The sequence below is a fragment of the Oncorhynchus clarkii genome, chromosome 20, assembly GCF_045791955.1.
Source record: "Oncorhynchus clarkii lewisi isolate Uvic-CL-2024 chromosome 20, UVic_Ocla_1.0, whole genome shotgun sequence".
NCBI lineage: Eukaryota > Metazoa > Chordata > Actinopteri > Salmoniformes > Salmonidae > Oncorhynchus > Oncorhynchus clarkii.
In genome coordinates this window covers 46,030,448-46,044,720 of record NC_092166.1, presented here as the reverse complement: position 1 = coordinate 46,044,720, position 14,273 = coordinate 46,030,448, and the positions used below count along the sequence as shown (strand labels likewise).

Here is a 14,273-nt window from a genome sequence, read left to right as displayed (position 1 = left end):
GATGAACATAACGAGTCCACATAGAGCAATGGCAACCAAATACTTGAGAGTATTGCTGGAATAATAGTTGCTGTATACTTACACTCTATGTGCTTTCTGAAGAGTGGTTTCAGAGCAGTCGATGATGCAAGTGGTGTTCTGTTTGAAGCACTGAGGCAATGTGTTCTGGATTATCTCACCTCGGCAGCCATGGAATGTAGATCCTCATGTGCTCCTCAATTGCGTCAATCCAGTAGAATCCAGTAGGATTCTGCTCATTACTCCCTGGGACACAGCAAAGCATTGTGGGAGCATAATTACAAGATTGTTATTTTTATGCACCAAATGGTTGTTTTATGAAAGAGTAAGGTTTGGCTTCCTTTCTGAATTAACACTCCTAGGAGTCTTTTGAAGCTTGGGCTGGCAACTGTTAAAGAGATGGTTTGACTCTAGCTTCCCGCAGTTAGTCTGCTAGAGACAATGACTTGGTGATGAAAACCTAAAGCTGGCATTCCATAGACAAGATGTGGTGTGTGTGTGACCCAAGATTCAGATAGCCTGGAAGAGTTTAGAACAATGCCTCATTGTCTAACCTTCCTGGCATCTGGGAAACTAAGCTGAGTTGGAAGTAAAACAGCATCCCGTTCAGATAGCCTGGAGATGGACCAAGGAGGCTTATCGGAAGGTTGGCACCAGGCTGACTACGCATTTTTTGGTCCTATGTAACATCTGTTTTTTCATTATCAGTTAAGCACTCGGCAACACACTTCAGAGTGTGGGGTCGACGGTTTCATTATTGCAATAACTAATTGATATTGCATAATGATTGTTTGAAGAAATGACACATTCTCTCTCACTTTAATATAATATTCCACCACAGCTTTCAGCAAGATCACCCTGGAGTAGATTTAGCTTCAGCTAGGTGATATGCATTTGGAAGTTCGCTGGGTAGAATATCCACTGAAATGCTACATGGTTAGGGCTGTTGTGACCGTATTACCGGCACACACAAGTCATGAAGCCAGTCCAATTCCACATTTAGTCATGGTAATTAGGCTAATGCTGGTCATAAGTACCCTACCAAACTTGCTAACTGCCTGGTACTCAACACTCTATTGTCCCTCTAATCACTCTGACATCAATGCAAATGTATTCGGAAATCTAATCAAACATTTCATGAGAGTCCATGAGCGCATGTTGCGCAACATTTCAATAGGCTATGCAATTGCGGGAGAAAACAGAGTGATGGCTGCTAATAAAATGATGATCAGCTTTCTATAGGCTAGGCCTACTATATTTATTTCTCTACTTTCCTAATATTAAGCACATTGCTTATATTTACAACAAGAGTATAGCCTACCTGACTGGCACGAAAATAAACGATGGGGAAAAGTGCCCTCCAGTGTCACACCCTGACCATAGTTTACTTTGTATATTTCTATGTTTTGGTTGGTCAGGGTGTGAGCTGAGTGGGCATTCTATGTTTCATTGTCTAGTTTGTCTATTTCTATGTCTGGCCTGACATGGTTCTCAATCAGAGGCAGGTGTTAGTCATTGTCTCTGATTGGGAACCATATTTAGGTAGCCTGGGTTTCACTGTGTGTTTGTGGGTGATTGTTCCTGTCTCTGTGTTTTCACCAGATAGGGCTGTTTCGGTTTTCGTTACGTTCTTTGTTTTGTAGTGTTTGTATCGATTCGTGTTTTACGTTTGTTTATTAAACATGGATCGCAAACTACACGCCGCATTTTGGTCCAACTCTCCTTCTCACCTAGAAAACCGTGACATCCAGTCCCTATTTAAGTGCATAGATGACATGTATTTTTCCCCCATTGCCCCCGTTTCCATACAGGTGCATGATAATGGTCCATTCTAAATCAAAACAAATGTCACACATAGTATTTAGTGGGATCAATGGCTCTGCACCACCACATTGGGTTTGTTTGTGGCAGGTGGGCTTGTTGACTGGTTCTCTTGACAGTTAGCTAGCTACAGTATGTTAGGACTTAGGAGTGGCTAGCTAACTTCTGTCTAACCCCATCTGTGACTGTAGCTAGCTAACAGCTACCTGTTGATGTCCTAATGAGATGTCGCATTCTGGTCTGTACTGGAGCATCATAGCCCAGCCACTTCTCAGGGAAAGGATGCTCTTCAGTCGGCCTCTTGTCCACAAAGCGACAGGAACACAATGCTTTGAGCCAAAGCCCAAAATACTTTTCGTCCTTAGGAGGTGGGTGCAAATCAAAAGGCGCTTCAGCTCACTGATCTCCTCAAAAGATTTGTGGTCAAAACACTCCTGTTCCATGAACAGCTTGCGATTCTGCCCGTTATTTTGGCATCCCCTTACCGAACATAAAATGCCCGTTTTGAATGGATCCATGTTTGGGAAGTTGTGAGAAGCTATAGGGAGTTAGTTAGCTTCAACCTATTGGCTGGAAGTGACTAACTGGAAGTCCTCTGCAAAAAATCTACACTACCGGTCAAAAGTTTAATAACACCTACTCATTCAAGGGTTTTTCTTTATTTTTACTATTTTCTACATTTTAGAATAATAGTGAAGAGAGCAAAACTATGAACTAACACATATGGAATCATGTAGTAACTAAAAAGAAAGTGTTAAACAAATCTAAATATATTTCATATTCTTTAAATTTGCCTTGATGGAGGATTTGCACACTCTTGGCATTCTCTCAACCAGCTTCACCTGGAATGCTTTTCATTCCCACATATGCTGAGCACTTGGCTACTTTACTTCACTCTGCGGTTGGACTCATCCCAAACCATCTAATTTTGGTTGAGGTTGGGGGATTGTGGAAGCTGGGTCATCTGGTGCAGCACTCCATCACTCTCCTTCTTGGTATAATATCCCTTACACAGCCTGGAGGTGTGTTGGGTCATTGTACTGTTGAAAAACAAATGATAGTCCCACTAAGTGCTAATCAGATGGGATGGCGTATTGCTGCACAATGCTGTGGTAGCCATGCTGGTTAAGCGTGCCTTGAATTAAAAATAAATCACTGACAGTGTCACCACCAATCCACCCCCATACCATCACAACTCCTCCATGCTTTACGGTGGAAAATACACATACGGAGAGCATCCGTTCACCCACACTGCGTCTCACAAAAACATGGCGGTTGGAACCAAAAATCTCAAATTTGGACTCGTCAGACCAAAGGACAAATTTCCACTGGTCTAATGTCCATTGCTTGTGTTTCTTGGCCCAAGCAATTCTCTTCTTATTTGTATCCTTTAGTAGTGGTTTATTTGCAGCAATTCGACCATGAAGGCCTGATTCACAATGTCCTCTGAACAGTTGATGTTGAGATGTATCTGTTACTTGAACTCTATGAACTCTACATTTTATTTTCCCATGCCCCAGGACTATTTCGGTCGGTAAAGTCCTTTTGTGGGGAAAAACTCATTCTGATTGGCTGGGCCTGGCTCCCCAGTGTGTGGGCCTGGCTGCCAAGTGTGTGGGCCTTTGCCCTCCAAGGCCCACCCAATCATGTGAGGGCCCAATGAATGACTTTCAATTGACTGTTTCCTTATAAATGAACTGTAACTCAGTCAAATCTTTGAAATTGTTGCATGATGCATTTATATTTTTGTTTAGCATTTGTGACACGCTACAGGCTGGCAGGATCTTTCAGCATTTCAACAACATGCCAATACATTTCGCATTTATGCTGTATAAATTAAATAAAGATAATTACATTGTATAAAATAATAATGAAGAGAAAAATGCCTTTAGGCTTACAGTCTACAGTGCCTTCATTTTTTTGACCAGTCTTTGGTTAGAGGATCATGCAGTGAACTTTGCATGCCTGGTAATTTAGTCTAGCAGACTAATTTATATTCCCATGCCCCAATCACAGTCAACACACATCTATTTTGTAACATTATCATAGAATAAAATAGAAAATTACAAGTTTCTCAAATGAAAAAAAATTACAAGTGCATATAGGCCTCATTCATTGTCATGATCTCTTGTTGTATTAAAAAAGATTCTGCCTGTCTGGAATCATGTAAAATAACGTAGAATTGCATGAAATGCGTTTATAAAAGGATATTTTTTTCTCGGACAGCAAATAAGATGATAGATCCAGTGCTTTTATTATTTCACCCCTTCCTCTTATCTGCGCTGGTCTATGAATCCACAACCTTCTGGCTACTTTGCTATGTAATGCTTACAAAACAAAATAACAGTTTCTAAAAGTGCATATCTAAGACTCTGGTCTGTCCTAGGAGTGAGGGTAAACAGTAGGCATGTTCTCTGCTCTCCACTTTGTTTGAAATATTATTTGGGGTATTGGGGTCACTTTTTTTGATGGGGGTAAAAATATGTTTTACTGAACGGAGGGCCATCCATTTTCATTTGAGAGAGGTCAGATTTTCTCCAGGTATCTCTCATAAATAACATAAAGTCCCTTATGGGTATGCTTGTAAACATTAAGGACTGGGGAGCCTTTCAGGATTAAAAAATAAACAGAATGGAGCTAAGCACAGGCAAAATCCTAAAGGAAAATCTGGTTCAGTCTGCTTTCCACCAGACACTGGAAGATGAATTCACCTTTCAGCAAGACAATAATCTAAAACACAAGGCCAAATCTACACTGAAGTTCCTTACCAAAAAGACAGTGAGTGTTCCTGACTGGCCAAGTTAGTTAACTTATATCTGCTTGAAAATCTATTGAAATGGTTGTCTAGCAATGATCAACCACCAGTTTGACGGAGCTTGAAGCATTTTGAAAATAATAAAATGGGCAAATATTGAACACAGGTGTGCAAAGCTTTTACAAACGTATCCAGAAAGACACACAGCTGTAATCGCTGCCAAAGGTGATTCTAACATGTATTGACTCGCGGTGTGAATACTTATGTAAATGAGATATTTCTGTATTTAATTTGAAATACATTTGCAAAGATTTATAGAAACATGTTTTCAAGTTGATATTATGGGGTATTGTGTGCAGATGGGTGAGAAAAAAACATTGAATACTTTTTGAATTCAGGCTGTAGCAACAAAATGTGGAATAAGTAGTATGAATACTTTCTGAAGGTACTGCATATTAATTGATTATTGGGTGGATAGAGAGAAGGATGGATGGATGAGTGTTATTTGACTCTCACCTGGAAGCAGTTGAGGTCATCGTCACTGAGGATGTGGTCACGGTCCTGGTCTGAGATGCTAAAAATGCGACTGAGTGCTCGGACACACATTGGCTTTAACTAGAAGTAACAGACACAGATACAGTTAACATTCAACCAAGCAATATTCCACAATAAAACCAGGTCATTCCACAGGTATAAGCTAAAGCAGGGGTGGGCAATTCCAGTCCTCAAGGGCCCGATTGGTGTCAAAGTTTTGCCCCAGCCCCAGCTAACACAACTGACTCCAATAATCACCTAATCATGATCTTCAGTTTAAAACCCAATTTGATTAAGCAGCTGTGTTTGCTCGGGATGGAGAAAGAGTGGGACACCAATCAGGCCCTCGAGGACTGGATTTGCCCACCCGAGCTAAAGCTATCCCCAAAATATCCTCCTATCCCCAAAATGTCTGACCTGTTTGTCTTCCGGGTCGTAGAGCGGGCGGTGGGGTGGAGCACAGCCTTCTGAGCGTAGTAGAACAGTTCAGAGATGTTCTTTAGGTTCTTGGCAGAACACTTGGGAGGGGAAAGTCAATGTCAGGTTTGCCTAATCATAGGTGTGTTCAAATAAAAACAGTTTCATTAATTATTGCTTGCATCAGATCGGTGTGAGGATCAGGACATTGCGTTTTAGCGAGTGAGTGAGGCAGGCAGCTGAAGAGAGAAGATTGTGTTTGAGAGGTGAGCCTCACCTCTACACAGGTCTCAATCTCAGAGAACTGGTTCATGATAGGTAGAATGGTCTCCATGGAGCTCCCAGAGCACAGGTCCGATTTATTACCAACTAGGATTATGGGAACTCTGTGACATCATAAGGAATGAACATTAAGATCAAAAGGTATCTAATGTTTTATGACACAAAGGCCTAAGATGCTAGTTCAAGAACAACACTTTTAGGCAAGGACAACTTTAAGAATGCTTAAAGACAAAGTGCACTTAAAATGTACTGCACTGACAAAAATGACTGATGATTGGTTGAAATAAATTGATAATAAGAATATTGTGGGTGATGTACTGTTTCAGTGCAGCCTTTGATATTATAGACCCTAAGCTGTTGTTGAGAAAACTGTGTTATGGCTTTTCAACCTCAGATTGCCATATTGTGGATTCAGAGCTATCTAATAGAACTCAAAGGGTTTTCTTTAATGGAAGCTTCTCTAATGTTAAACATGTAAAGTGTGGTGTACCACAGGGCAGCTCTCTAGGCCCTCTACTCTTTTCTATTTTTACCAATGACCTGCCACTGGCATTAAAACAAAGCATGTGTGTCCATGTATGATGATTCAAACATATTCGTATCAGCAACCACAGCTAACAAAGAGTAGCAGTCTGTTTTGGAATGGGTGGCAAGTAATACACTGTTCCTGAACATCTCTATAACTAAGAGCATTGTATTTGGTACAAATAATTCCGTAAATTCTAGACCTCAGCTGAATCTGGTAATGAATGGTATGGCTGTTGAACAACTTGAGGAGACTAAGTTACTTGGCGTTACTTTAGATTGTAAACTGTCATGGTCAAAACAAAAAGATTCAATGATTGTAAAGATGAGGAGAGGTTGGTCCGAAATAAAGAGATGCTCTGCTTTTTTGACACCACACTCCACAAAGCAAGTCCTGCAGGCTCTAGTTTGATCTGGATTATTGTCCATTCATATTGTCAAGCGCCGCAAAGAAAGACCTAGTTAAGCTGCAGCTGGCCCAGAACAGAGCAGCTCTTCTCTGTAATCAGAGGGCTACTATTACTACTATGCATGCTAGCTTCTCTTGGCTGAGATTTGAGTAAATACTGACTGCATCCCTTCTTGTTTTTATAAGTAACATTGTGTTGGAAATTCCAAATTGTGTGCATAGTCAACTTACTTACACACGCACACACACACACACACTTACCCTCACCAACAAATTCAAGGAAACGTACAATATTATACTGAGCCATGAGTGCATGGAACTCCCATGTTATATAGTGCAAGTGAACAGCAAACCTGGTTTCAAAAAACAAATAAAGCAACACCTCACGGCACAACGCCGTGTGACCTACATGCTGTGTGTATGTAATGACATGTATGTGTAACTGACAGATGTACACACACTTTACATATTTGTTTTTAAATGTACTATATCAGTCAAAAGATGGATCAAACCTACTCATTCAAGGGTTTTTCTTTATTTGTACTATTTTCTACATTGTAGAATAATAGTGAAGACATCAAAACTATGAAATAACACTTATGGAAACATGTAGTAACCAAAAAAAAGTGTTAAGCAAATCAAAAAATATTTTATATTTCAGATTTTAAAAATAGCCACCCTTTGCCTTAATTTGCACACTCTTGGCATTCTCTCAACCAGCTTCACTTGGAATGATTTTCCAACAGTCTTGAAGGAGTTCCCACATATGCCGAGCACTTGTTGGCTAGTTTTCCTTCCTTCACTTCCTTCACTCATCCCAAACCATCTCAACTGGGTTGAGGTCAGGTGATTGTGGAGGCAAGGTCATCTGATGCAGCACTGCATCACTCTCCTTCTTGGTCAAATAGCTCTTAAACAGCCTGGAAGTGTGTTGGGTCATTGTCCTGTTTAAAACAAATGATAGTCCCACTAAGCCCAAACCAGATGGGATGGTGTATCGTTGCAGAATCCTGTGGTAGCTATGCTGGTTAAGGGTGCCTTGAATTCTAAATAAATCACTGACAGTGTCACCAGCAAAGCACCCCCACACCATCACACCTCCTCCATGCTTCATGGTGGGAACCACACATGCAGAGATCACCTGTTCACCTACTGTGCGTCTCACAGACACAGCAGTTGGAACAAAAAATCTAAAATCTGCTCATGAGAACAAAGTACAGATTTCCACCGGTTTATTGTTCATTGCTCGTGTTTCTTGGCCCAAGCAAGTATTCTTATTGGTGTCCTTTAGTAGTGGTTTCTTTGCAGCAATTCAGCCTTGAAGGCCTGATTCACGCAGTCTCCTCTGAACAGTAGATGTTTAGATGAGTCTGTTACTTTATCTGTGTGAAGCATATATTTGGGCTGCAATTTCTGGGGTTGGTAACTCTAATGAACTTATCCTCTGCAGCAAAGGTAACTCTGGGTCTTCCTTTCCTGTGGCGGTCCTCGTGAGAGCCAGTTATCACAGCTCGATGGTTTTTGCGACTGCACTTGAAGAAACTTTCAAAGTTCTTGACATTTTCCGGATTGACTGACCTTCTGGTCTTAAAGAATTTATGGACTAATTTTTTTTGCTTATTTGAGCTGTTCTTGTCATAATATTGACTTGGTATTTTACCAAATAAGGCCATCTTCTGTATACCTCCCCTACCTTGTCACAACATAACCGATTGGCTCAAATGCATTAAGGAAAGAAATTCAACAAATGAACTTTTAACAAGGCACACCTGTTAATGCATTCCAGGTTACTACCTCATGAAGCTGGTTGAGAGAATGCCAATAGTGTACAAAGCTGTCATCAAAGCAAAGGGTGGCTACATAAAAAAATCTAAATATTTTAACACTTTTTTGGTTACTACATGATTCCATGTGTTATTTCATAGTTTAATGTCTTCACTATTATTCTACAATGTAGAAAATAGTAAAAATAAAGAAAAACCCTTGAATGAGTAGGTGTGTCCAAACTTTTGACTGTATGTACATTAAATTGTAAACTCTTTTGTCTGTAATGTCTTTTTCATAATATGTCATCCCCCGTAAGACGAGTTGTCACCATTGGCGTCAGTTAATGGGGATCTTAATTTATCTAATTAAATAAAAACACACCAACTTCTAAGCACAAGCACAGGTAATTGAAACAGTATTTTCATACTTGTTCCCCTTCTCTGCTTTGTCGTTTACCAAGGGGATCCATTTTGTTCGGATCTGGAAGGTGAGTGCATAAAAAATTACAAAACACTAATAAAAGTTCTAATTTATCATACAGGGATGCAAACCAGTCACCTTTCCGCAAAAGTCGCCGTTTTGAATCCAAAATATGTGACCTACGTGATTCGTGTGGATCTGATAAGAAAAGTTTGGGAGGGAGGGAGGCATTTGGATCATTACTGTCTGTGAGCGAACAAGTGATGCGGGTTTGGAGCAATACTGGCTGTATCCAGGACTGTTAAATATTTAGGAATACATCTGTCAAAAAAAACACTTAGTCAGACAACATTTGAATTTCTCTCCTAAAATTAAGAGAACTAAAAATATATTTAATAACTGGCTACAAAGAGATCTTTCTATACTTGGGAAAGTACTTCTGTCCAAGGCAGAGGAACTGTCTCGTTTTGTGTACCCCTCATTATCGTTATGTGTAAATCCAGCTACTTGTACAGAGATCAATAAGACCTTTCTTGACTTCATCTGGAAAAAATAAGTCTCAAACAAAAAAAAATGTCCTTTCTAACAAAAGAACTGAAGGCAAAAGTGAACCGCTCATTCATCGTCTACCAACGGGCATTCTTTTTATTTTATTTTAATAAACTTATCATAACAAAATTTTGAAAATATTTGCTTGTTTCTGTATATTGTTTTACATTTGTTGACATAAATAACACTTTCAAGATCAACTGGTTGAAAACATGTTTGCTCGATACAATATGGTATTTCATTCCAAATAATGTGTTTAATAAATTGGGAGGTCTTCAATTTTTACTGAAATGTAATTATATTCCTGAAAGATTACCTGCTAAATTGGCTAGGTTTCACTAACAAGCTTTACTGGCCTGGAAAATATGTTTCCTGCACAATTTTTCCCCTCAAAGCTCTTTTGTGGAATAATTCAGACATAACTGTAAGGAATAAGTCATTGTTCTACCCCAGCTGGCATGAGAGGAATATTGACTTTGTTCTTGATGTTTCCGACAACAAGGGTAATATTCTCACATATGAACAATTTATAACATTGAAAGAGTTTCCAATACCCTTCAGATAGTTTATTTCTGTGATCAAAGCCGTTCCCAGTGGTCTAACTACACTTATGAAAAGTCATCTTAATTTTGGGAATGATCAAAGTTTATCCAGAACTCAGATTGGAAGGCGTGGGCTTACTTGAGAGATCTTGTTGTAATAAATATATAAGACAAATTCTTCATTCACAAAACCAACTTACACCGAGAGGAACGTTTTTCTGGATTATGCTTATTCCTGACATTGTCTGGAAAAATGCATGGTTAAGACCTTACAAATACTGTATACCAAACAAAGTTAAGGAAGTGCACTTCAACATTTTGCATAAGATATATCCATGTAATTCTATGATTTCCAAATTTGTGGCTATTGATGATATCTGCGTTTTCTGTGAAAAAGGTGAGAATCTGTCTCACTTATTCTTTGAATGTAAATTTGTGTCCGAATTTTGGGAAAACCTTGCAAAGTACTTATTTACCATTATGAACACTGCCTATAATTTTAACATAAAATATATAATATGTTACTATTGCAATGATAACAAAACCACTGAAATGATTGTTCATTTTTTTATTCTTGTTGCCAAATACTTTTTACACAAACAAAAATTCCAAAATTCTATACCAAAATTACCAATTTTTCTGATTGAATTTAATTTTTATTAAAACACTACCCCTAGTGAATAACAAAAATAATAACATCTTCATGAATCATTATAATAAGATATTTTCAGAGTGAATATAATTGCACTTAAATTTGTATTTTATTTATAATTTTTGTATGTTTGAGCATTGTTAATACCTGTGTTTAGTTTGCTAGACATGTTTGATGTAGCCATGTAAGTTGATTTTTGTATTATGAATAAAATACATTTATTCAAAAAAAATAATAATAATAAAGAATACTGGCTGTATCCAAGGCTCAGCCAATCATTCACGTAACAAAATGCAGCACGCAACTGAAAAGACAAGAGACAACCAATTGGCTAGTTACAACATCAGCGTGCGTTCTGGAAAGACAGCAGAGAGTGGAAAGGCAGCTTTCCAGTTACAGCAGCGCGTCCCCTGAATGATAACAAAGAGGTAGGTGTGAAGCCTGACCACGGAGATAGGGGTGAGAAGGTGATGAAGCGTACTTCATGAGCTGTAACCAGAAAGTTTGAGGTGAGGGAGAAAGTGTGGTGGAACAAGTATTGTTAAGTATCTTGCTAGCTGGATCAAATTATTCGTTAGCTAGCCAGAGAAATGTTGAGCAACATTAGCCAACTTAACTGATCAAATAATTGAGTTCATGGTGTGAAAATTAGCTGGCTAATAAAGTCAGACAGCTAACGTTACAACATCAGATGAGCTAACGTTAGTAACCTAACCAATTCGCTATAGTATTAACTGGTATACGACTCCTTGCCGTTCCTCAAGTAAGATTCCAAGAACACAGGATGAGATGTTACTATCCTTTGTGCAAGCACTTCAAGAGTTAATGAACAGTGAGCCTGGTGAAATTTGGGGAGCGCATCGTCAGTAGTGTACCTTTGGTTCCTAGAGTGTTTCGGCCTTTCACACTATACACCCTCCCCAAAAGCGGCCAGCGACAGGGTGATCAATCCTACGCTTGCGTCCCATTCCCAATTAGTCATAGGAGTTGCCTTGTTGATAGCCAACATCCCATGGGACTATGCATGGCAGAGGCGTCCTCCTCCCTGAGTCAAGCATTGTTGACCGCATACCTCCTGGCCCTCTCACTTCGGGGCCCAGCTGGGGTCTTTCCTCTTCATCCAGAGCCACTGACTGCTGCCTTCTGCCGCCTCCAATACAGCTTTGATTGCCGAACGCTGGCTCTGGCCCTTAATTCCCAGGTCTCTGAGCAGTCTGGTTGTAGATGTTGCCACAAAACCTCTGCAGCCCACCTCCACTGGTCGGACTTCTGTGTTCCAGCCATGATGCCGTGCTTCGGCAGCTAGATCGGCATAGCGCAGATGTTTTCGCTCATAAGCCTCATCTACTGAGTCCTCCCAGGGTACTGTGAGCTCAATGATGAAGACCTTCTTGAGCGAACGGGACCAGAGCACCATGTCAGGTCTTAGGGTGGTGGTTGCGATCTCCGGAGGAACCACAAGTTGCCGGCCAATGTCAGCTAGCATTTTCCAGTGGCAGGCCAAGCGCAGCTGGTCTCGCTCTAATGGTGTAGAGCCGCTCTTCGGTGGTTTAGCCCCTTCGCGGACAAAGTTTGTCCGTAAGGGGTGTGATGCTGCTGGGGATGGTAGGGAGTTGGTGGCAGCTCTCTTGTCCTCCAGGGCGGACGCAAGGTTTTTAAGGACTTGGTTGTGACGCCAAGTGTAGCGTCCTTGGGTGAGGCTTGTTTTACACCCTGTGAGAATGTGCCTGAGGTTGGCTGGCATTTAACAGAGGGCACATTCCGGATCTTCACCATACGATTGGTGAAGATTAACTGGTGTTGGAAGAACGTCATATGTTACTCTGATGGAAAAGCTCAACCGCCTCGCTTCCATGGCCCACAGATCCTTCCAGCTGATCTTCCTCTTCTCCACACTGTCCCATCGAGTCCACTGTCCCTGTTTGGAAAGAGAGACTGCCTTGGCCCACCTTGCAGCCTCCTCCTGATGGCGTACTTCCTGCACTACCATCTTCCGCCGCTCTGGTGCAGTGGCCTTACTCCAAGCAGCACGGCTAGTTAGCCCAAGGCCTCCTCTCCCTTGCTGAACATGACCCACAATGTCAGCATGTCTGAGGGCTGCTGTTGCCTCCTGGACTGCTTTTCCTGGCCTCCATTTGCGCCCAGTTGCCAAGGTCGGCGCGTTGTTGCTCACCACTGGGTCTCGAGATTCATTCAGTGTCATCTGGAGCCTGGTTTTTGCACACTTGAATTCCTCTGTTAGACTGGTGAGGGGCAGCTTGAGGACACCATCTCCATAGAGGCCTATGGTGGTAAGGCATCGTGGAACTCCGAGCGACTTCTTTAAGTAGCCTGTGACTCCTTTCCATCTTCTCCACTGTTGAGATTGGAACCTCACACTGCTAGGGGCCACAACACCTGGGGTAGGAGACCAAACTGCAGACACCAGGCCTTTAACTTTCCAGGTAGCTGGGTGTTGTCGATGGACTGTAGGCTACTACTGATGTCTTTGCGCAGCTGTTGCACCTGGTCTTTGTCCTTCAGGCTTGCATCATACCACCTTCCAAGGCTTTTTACTGGCTGCTCAGACACTGTTGGGATTTGGTCATCTCCGATGAAGAATTTCAGGTCAGAGAGTACTCCCTTCACAATCGAGATGCTGCGTGACTTGGATGGTTTAATCTTCATACGGGCCCAACTGATGTTCTCCTCGAGTTTTCTGAGCAGTCTCCTGGTGCATGGGACAGTGGTGGTCAATGTTGTAATGTCGTCCATGTAGGCTCTGAGTGGAGGGAGGCGGAAACCAGAGTCGACTCGCTGTCCACCAGCAACCCATTTTGAGGATCTGATAACCTCCATTGCCATTATGAATGCCAACAGAGAAATGGTATATCCCGCCATTATACCTACATTCAGGCACTGCCATGAGGTGGTGAAGCAGAACTGCAGATCCTGGAAGTACGACTTCACCAGGGTTGTGATGGTGTCCGGTATGTGGAAAAATCTGAAGGCAGACCACAGGAGTTCATGGGGCACAGAGCCAAATGCATTGGCGAGGTCGAGGAAGACTACATGGAGGTCCCTTTTCTCCACCTTGGCCATTTGGATCTGGTGCCAGATCATGCTGGAATGTTCCAAGCAGCCAGAGAACCCTGATATTCCTGCCTTCTGTACAGATGTATCGACGTGTACATTCCTTTGCAGGTACTCGGCCATCCTCTGGGCAATGACCCTAAAGAAGATTTTACCCTTGACATTCAGTAAGGAGATTGGGTGGAATTGGCTGATGTTCACCACTATGTTAACTGTTTTCCCTCTACAGTATTTGGTAAATTTTCAGAATGAGAGAATTACGTGAAAAATTAGGCATTGCTTTTAAACAAGTGGATTCAGGGATCAAGTGTAGCTGGAGCTGGGCTTGGCTTAGGTTGGATGCCACTATTGAGGTGAAAGGAACACCACACACTTTCTCTCTTTTCACTTTTTCAATACAGTGCATAAAAAGGGGTATACCAGGTGTACTCTGCCTGAAAGAGATCAATTATGCCAACAAAGCATGGTATCATGCTCTGCTGGCACATTGTAGAACAGATGTCCACAGGC

At 41.4% G+C, this 14,273-nt stretch overlaps 1 pseudogene; it reads right to left on the bottom strand.

Annotated features, from left to right (window-relative positions):
* Positions 1-14,273, bottom strand: part of LOC139377104 (mitochondrial Rho GTPase 2-like) — a 49,458-nt pseudogene that overhangs the window by 10,160 nt on the left and 25,025 nt on the right.